General features: G+C 38.0%; 1 pseudogene; it reads left to right on the forward strand.

Moving 5' to 3' along the window:
• Positions 1 to 6,010: 6,010 nt before the first annotated feature.
• LOC138069635 (ATP synthase subunit alpha, mitochondrial pseudogene) lies at positions 6,011 to 7,336 on the forward strand (annotated as a pseudogene).
• Positions 7,337 to 8,061: the final 725 nt, after the last annotated feature.

Below are 8,061 nucleotides of genomic sequence, written 5' to 3' on the forward strand. Positions count from 1 at the left end.
GACAAATATTGTACAAAAAGAATGATCTGCTCCCTGAAAAAATTTAAACAGTAGGAAGCACAAAGTGAAAGGCCCCCTTTCATCTGCTTTATTCCTACCTCCTAGTTGGTATGAATGGAGAAGGCAATGGCACCCCACTCCAGTACGCTTGCCTGGAAAATCCCATGGATGGAGGAGCCTGGCGGGCTGCAGTCCATAGGGTCGCTAAGCATCAGATATGACTGAGCAACTTCACTTTCACTTTTCACTTTCACGCATTGGAGAAGGAAATGGCAGCCTGCTCCAGTGTTCTTGCCTGGAGAATCTCAGGGATGGGGGAGCCTGGTGGGCTGCCATCTACGGGGTTGCACAGAGTCGAACATGACTGAAGTGACTTAGCAGCAGTTGGTGTGAATGTGAATCCTTTCAGACTTTTTCCTATACATATACATATGTGCACATATGAAAGTATGTATGTATATGTCTGTATTATCAGAAATTAGGTCATACTAAAAAGATCAGTATAAACCTGAATTTAACCCATTAATAAACAGTGAAAACATTTCCAGGTTGGTATATGCAAATCTACCTTTATTGACTACAATTGTATGAATGTGTCATAATTTATCTTGCCACTCCCCACTGAAGGAGATTTAGATAATTTCCAATATTTTGCTGCAACAGCAAACACTGCAATGAACACTGAGGTACCTCTCTATTCTTTCTGTATTTCTTTCTATTCCAGAGGGGGATTTAATGCAGTCAACAGTCTATATTGCTTAAACTTTTCAAAGGTGCTACCAAAATTGCTCTCCATGGAGGAAACTGTATTAGTTTAAACTTCTCTCAAAGTTGTAAGAAAGTACTCTTTTTCCCTCTACTGTTGCTTTTAGAAACTATCAATCTTTAGCATATTTCCTAGCCTGACAGGTACAAGTTGATATCTCACTATAATTTTTCTGTATTGTTTTCCTAACCACTAGTGAGATTAACAATTTTTAAAAATTTTTATTTAGTTTTGGCTGTGCTGGGTCTTGGTTGCTGCACATGGGCTTTCCCTAGTTGCAGGGAGCAGGGGCTACTCTCTAGTTGTGGTGCGCAGGTTTCACATTGAGGTGGCTTCTCTGTTGTGGAGCCTGGGCTCTAGGGCACACGGGCTTCAGTAGTTGCAGCATATGGACTGAGTAATTGTGGTTCCTGGGCTCTAGAGCACAGGCTCAATAGTTGTGGCACAGAGGCTTAGTTGCTCCATGCATGCGGGATCTTCCTGGACCAGAGATTGAGCACTTCTTCACCACTAAGCCACCAGGGACACCCGAGATTAAGCATTTTTAAAGTATATCTGTTGATCATTTGTATTTTTTTTTTTTTTGCTATAAATTGCCTATTCATAACCTTTGTTAGTTATCTATTGCTACATTATATTACTGCAAATTTAATGGCTTGAACAACACACGTTTATCATCTCATAGTTCTGTGGGTCAGGGTCTGGCACAGCTTAACTGAGTCCTCTGCTTTAAGTCTCTTTACAAGACTATGGTTTCATCTGAAAGTTTAACTAAGGAAGGATCCACTTCCAAGCTCCTGTGGTTGTTGGCCGAATTCCATTCCTCAGGAACTGTTCAAGTGAGGGTCTCAGTTCCTTGACTTCTGTTGGCCAGAAACCACTCTCACTTCCTTACTATGCGGGCCTTTCTAACATGGCAACTCAGTTCATCAGTGTGTGAGCTGAGAAGCAATAGACAGCTAGCAAGACAGAGGTCACTGCCTTGTGGAACCTAATCACAGAAGTGATTTCCCATCATCACTGTTGTATTTTATTGGATCCTGGCACGTGTAAGAGATTACACAAGGGGTGTGAGTATCCAGAGACAAAGATTATTGTAGACCATTTTAGAGGGGGAAGTGGCAATCCTCTTTGGTATTTTTGCCTGGCAAATTCCATGGACAGGAGCCTATAGGGCTATAGTCCATGAGGCTGCAAAGAGTTGGACAACTGAGCATGCATACACCACATATTTTTTGCCCATTTTTCAGTAGGGCTATGTGTCGTTTGTTTATTGATTGGCTAGAGTTCTTTTTTTTTTTTTCAATATAATGGCTGCTGCTGCTGCTAAATCGCTTCAGTTGTGTCCGACTCTGTGTGACCCCACAGATGGCAGCCCACCAGGCTCCCCTGTCCCTGGGATTCTCCAGGCAAGAACACTGGAGTGGGTTGCCATTTCCTTCTCCAATGCAGGAAAGTGAAAAATGAAAGTGAAGTCACTCAGTTGCGTCCGACTCTTCGCGACCCCATGGACTGCAGCCCTCCAGGCTCCTCCATCCATGGGATTTTCCAGGCATGAGTACTGGAGTGGGGTGCCATCGCCTTCTCTGATATAATGGCTAGAGTTCTTTATATTCTATAGATATAATTGCATAGTGGTGGTAGTGATAGTGGTGTATGTGTGTATGTGTGTGTAGACAGAATAATTTCTTCTATGACTAGCTATTTAACTTTCATTTAGTTACTCTTTTCCTTTATAGCTTCTGAATTTTGTTTCTTATTTAAGAAGTTCATTCTGTCCCCATACTTTTTAGATTTTATATTTTCTTATAATACTTTTTAGTTTTGTTAAAATATATTTAGATATTTAAGTCAAATGGAATTGATTTTTCTATGAAATGTAAGTGAAAAATCTACTTCGCCAAAAGAACAATTTACCTAGCACCATTTATCAAACAGTTTATTTGATTTTTAAGAATTAAGTTCTTTTTAAAGGTTTGTATATGTATATCTAATTTATTCATACAATGGGATGATATACTAACAGTTTTTGATTATGTTCTAATTTTTTTGTGAGATATCCTCTAATGTTAGTACTAAGTACTTTCAACCATTTAACTAAATGTATTTTGGAAAGATAATGGCTCTGGGTTATTCTGTCTCTGATAGTTACATCTGTGCATCTGGGGTAAGTTACTTCCCCTTTTCTTCTACCTCTGATTAGCTCCAAATATACCTCTTTTGGGTACTTATTCTCAGTTGTTAGTTATTGTGTAATTAGTCTGTCTCCTCCCATTAAACCATAAGTTCCATAGACTAGGTACTTCTTTGATTTTGGTTTATTCTTGAATTCCCAGTTCTTAGCTGAGGACTCAGCACATAGTAGACGCTCAAAAATAAATTTTTTGGTAAATATATACAGGCATACATTAATGAATAACTGAATGTCATTTAACCTCTTTGAACCACTAACCTGTCCATCTATAAAATGAAGAAATCATAGCAGATGAATTCATTCATCCATTCAAAAACTGTCTATGTGCCCACTGAAAAATCTGTAGTTCCCTTCAGAGAGGCAAAATACAATGGAAAAATATACCTAGAACATGTATTATATTTGTTTATATCTATCCATTTATCTCTATCCTTTCTATATATAAAATTTCTTTTTACTATAAATGTTAATTATCATTGGGTTATTATTAAATTCCCTTTAATGTTGAATAAATTATTAAATATGAAAAATAATTTAATCCTAATAAATTCTACTGTAAGTAGCATTATCATAGTTGATTTTTTTGAAATGTGTCCATTTATATTTTAAGAAGTATTATAGATTTATGAATGTAGTTGGGTTAGCTTTATATCTTTTTCTTTTTATTTACAGTGAACTCTTCATGTTTTCTTTGTAAATAAAGCTGATAACATGAATATAACAGATATAAAGTGTTTATATTTGTTGTGTCTCATTTATTTCTTTCTCATTCTGCAGTTCTGTAATTGGAGCTGCAGAGTGTTACATTTTATTTTCTGCAGGCTACTGCTTGCTCTTTTTCTTTAGTGTACCTTAGTGAAAATGGGTTTTGCTTCCTCAAATAGAAAAATTTTAAAGAAAAACTGTTTTTCACTCTTCATAAGGAAGATTCACTGTTGTTGCTGTTTCATTTATTAAAGCTGCCTTTTCCATCCAGTATTTTTCAATATATTAACAGACAACAGTATTTCTTAAAATCTTCCAGGATTTGGTGTTTGAGTGACATTCATTAATTTATGTAAACTATCTGGTTTGGATAATTATATTCATTTCATGATAATTTACTTTAGCAATAAAATTCAGCAAGAAAAGGCTTCAACAATGATCTATAAAAACAGCAATATGTTCACCTGTTATTCTTCATGTATTAAAATGCTATCATAAATAATTTTTCCAGAATTTTCTAATGATCTTTCAATAACTAAAAGCTATTCAGCACTTGAGCACTTATTTTCTGTAAGATTATATATGTAGTACTGATGATGATGGACAAATTAAATGACCCTTTCTTATAAGTATCCTAAACAAGTAGAAAAGAAGGACAGCTGAGAATGATTTTGACCCATTCACCTCTGCAACGTACTCACAGCACTCTCACTGAATCTCTTTCTCCCATAGTAAACTACCAGTGTCAGTATATTCTGAATAGCTCAGAGCATTTCCTTGAGAGCAGCCCCTCACCTGCCTATGACAGCTTTATTCACCTGTCACTAGTAGCTATAGGAGAAATCCATTTTCCTTTAAGATTATAGTACTAATAAATAATAAACTATTTGAGAAAAGGGGGAAAGTGTTGTTGATTATTTTTTGATAATAAAAATGGTGTTCATAGATATCTAAATACTATGTTCAAGAATTGGAAGACTAAATATTGTTGAGATGGCAATTCTCTCCAAACTGATCTATAGATTCAATGCAAAGCAATCCTTAACAAAATCTCAGGAGGCATTTTTTTTTTAGTAGAAATTGAAGCTGACCCTAAATTTATGTGAAAATGCAAAGAAACTAGAATAGCTAAAACAATTTTGAAAAATAAAAAACACGGAAGACTTTCACACCTTATTTCAGGATGATACTATGAAGCTATAGTAATCATAAAAATATGGTTTCAGCATAAGGATAGACATACAGATCAATGCAACAAAATAGAAAGTCACAATTAGACATAGGTTAACTTTTTTTTCAAAGGTGCTGAACTAAATCAATAGGAAAGAAAAAAATTTTTTTTCAAATAATGGTACTAGTATAATTGGACATCTTTATGCAAACAAAACAAAATTTTGATTCTTACCTCACTCATACACAAAACTTAACTCAAAATATATCAGTCTATAATATATAATAGACCTAAATATAAGAGCTAAAACTTTGAAACTTTTAGAAGAAAACATGGGAAAAAATTTGTAACCTTGGGTAAGCAATAATTTCTTAGATATGACACAAAAAGCACAAATAATAAAATTTTAAAATGGATAAATTTCAAGTAATCCAAATTAAAAATTTTTGCTTTTCTCAGGGCACCATTTAAAAATTAAAAAGACAAGCCATAGACTGAGAGAAATTATTTGTAAGACATATGTTTCATAAAGGAGTTGTATCCGAAATACATAAAGAACTCTTATAACTCAACAGCAAAGATAATTCAGCACAAAACATGGGCAAAAGCTTTGAATAATCACTTCACTCAAGATATACAGACTGAATAAGCATATGAAAAGATGCCCAGAACCATTAGTCATACTGCTGCTGCTGCTGCTAAGTCGCTTCGGTCGTGTCTGACTCTGTGCAACCCCATAGACGGCAGCCCACCAGGCTCCCCCATCCCTGGGATTCTCCAGGCAAGAACACTGGAGTGGGTTGCCATTTCCTTCTCCAGTGCATGAAAGTGAAAAGTGAAAGTGAAGTCGCTCAGTCGTGTCCAACTCTCAGCGACCCCATGGACTGCACCCTACCAGGCTCCTCTGTCCATGGGATTTTCTAGGCAAGAGTACTGGAGTGGGGTGCCATTGCCTTCTCTGATTAGTCATATTAGATAAGTGCAAATTAATATCACAATGATATACTGCTACACACTCACTAGAATGGCTAAAGTAGAAAACTGACAATACCAACTGTTGAAAAGGATTTGAAAAAATTGGAGCCATCACACACTACTTTGGAACAATTTAGCAGTTACCATATAGTTGGTCTCTGGGCCACAAGTGCAGAGGAAGCACTTGGAGCAGCCAAGGATGTCGTCTGTGTGGATCACAGCAGTGGTGGGCCTTGCCCTCCCTTGGCAGACCGAGTTGGTAAAAAATGCTCTGGGATGATTCTTCATTGTTGCAAGGAGGCTTCATGTCTCTCATTCTCATCTTCAGATGACTGGCACTGCTGAGGTGTCCTCTCTTCTTGAAGAGCATATTCTTGCAGCTGATGCCTCTGCTGATCTTGAAGAGACTGGGCATGTCTTACATATTGGTGATGATACTGCCCATGTACATGGACTAAGAAATGTTCAAGCAAAAGAAATGGTAGGGTTTTATTCAGGTTAAAGGGTATGTCTCTGAACTTGGAAGCTGATAATATTGGTGTTGTTGTGTTTGGAAATGATGAGCTAATTAAGGAAGGAGATACTGTGGTGAGAACTGGAGCTACTGTAGACGTTCCAGTTGGTGAGAAGCTGTTGGATCCTGTAGTAGATGCCCTTGGTAATGCCACTGATGGAAGGGGTCCAGTTGGTTCCAAGGTCCAAAGGCAAATTGGCCTGAAAGCCCCTAGGATCATTCCTCAGATCTCTGTGTGGGAACCAATGCAAACTGGCATTAAGGCTGTGGACAGCTTGGTGCTGAATGGTTGCAGTCAGCATGACCTGATTATTGGTGACCGACAGACTGGCAAAACGTCATTGCTATTGACACAATCATTAACTAGAAATGATTCAACAATGGAAATAATGACAAGAAGAAGCTATACTGCATCTACATTGCCATTGGTCAAAAGAGATCCACCGTTGCCCAATTAATAAAGACACTTACAGATGCATATACCATGAAGTACACCATTGTGGAGTTAGCTACTGCTTCAGATGCTGCCCACTTCAGTACCTGGTTTCTTATTTTGGATGTCTCATGGGAGAATATTTTAGGGATAATGGCAAACATGCTTTGATCACTTATGATGATTTATCCAAACAGGCTGTTGCTTATCATCGATGTCTCTGCTGTTCTTCTGACCCACTGGTCATGAGGCCTATAAGCCTGGCGATGTCTTCTACCTGTACTCCAGTCTGCTAGAGAGCAGCTGAAATGAATGATGCTTTTGGTGGCTGCTCCTTGACTGCTTTACCAGTCACAGAAACACAAACTGGTAATGCGTCTGCTTACATTTCAAGGAATATCATTTTCATCACTGATGGACAGATCTTCTTGGAAACAGACTTATTCTAGAAAGGTATCCATCCTGCCATTAATGCTGGTTTGTCTATATCCTGCATCAGATCTGCTGCCCAAACCAGGGCCTTGAAATAGGTGCCAGGTACTGTGAAACTGGATTCATCTTCCTCAAACTCACTATAATAGTGATCTTCTTGCTGATGGCTCTCAAATGTCTATCTCCAGCCCAGGCTGTATCCTTGAGCCCCAGATCTGTATGTACAACTGTCAACTTGACATTTCCATATCTCTTCTTAAAGATATCTCAAACTTTGCTCCCTCCAGATTCTGAATGTGTGAGTTCTTACTGCCTCATCTGAAAAAGGAGAAAAACAGAAGGAAGGAGAGAGTAACACTATAACCCATGCAGTTGTATAACCTGGAAATCTAATAATCTGGTTCATTGTTTTCTCTCTCCTCCAACCCTCATCTGAGCTCAGAATAAATTAAGAAATAAGAGTGAGGAAAATAGAAATCAATGTGTCAGCTTTCCTACTGATGAAGGCCAGACTGAAGAATGTGGTGTAAGCGTGTGGCAAAAATGAGTTTCCAAACCCCAGCTTTAGGAAGATTTACCAATCCTGTCCCTGATAGCACTAGACCCCTGGAGCCTTCCCCTTAGAAGGACAGGTTCTTTATTAAAAAACTTGCCCCTCTGTAGACCAAGAGCCCGTGCTCCCTGCAGGCAGTCCAGGCTTAAAGAAGAAAGAGGAAAGGCTGAAACTTGCAAGCCCAGTTACTCATCCAAGCTCATCAGTCATGTGAAAGGAGTATGAGATAAGGCAAGAAGAAGCCAGGAAATTTTAAGGAAAATACCTCTTCGTGGAAACCAGAGGAGTAGGGAGGCATCACTCTCCTCAGACATCACT

This window comes from Capricornis sumatraensis, chromosome 2, assembly GCF_032405125.1.
Source record: "Capricornis sumatraensis isolate serow.1 chromosome 2, serow.2, whole genome shotgun sequence".
In the NCBI taxonomy this organism is placed as follows: domain Eukaryota; kingdom Metazoa; phylum Chordata; class Mammalia; order Artiodactyla; family Bovidae; genus Capricornis; species Capricornis sumatraensis.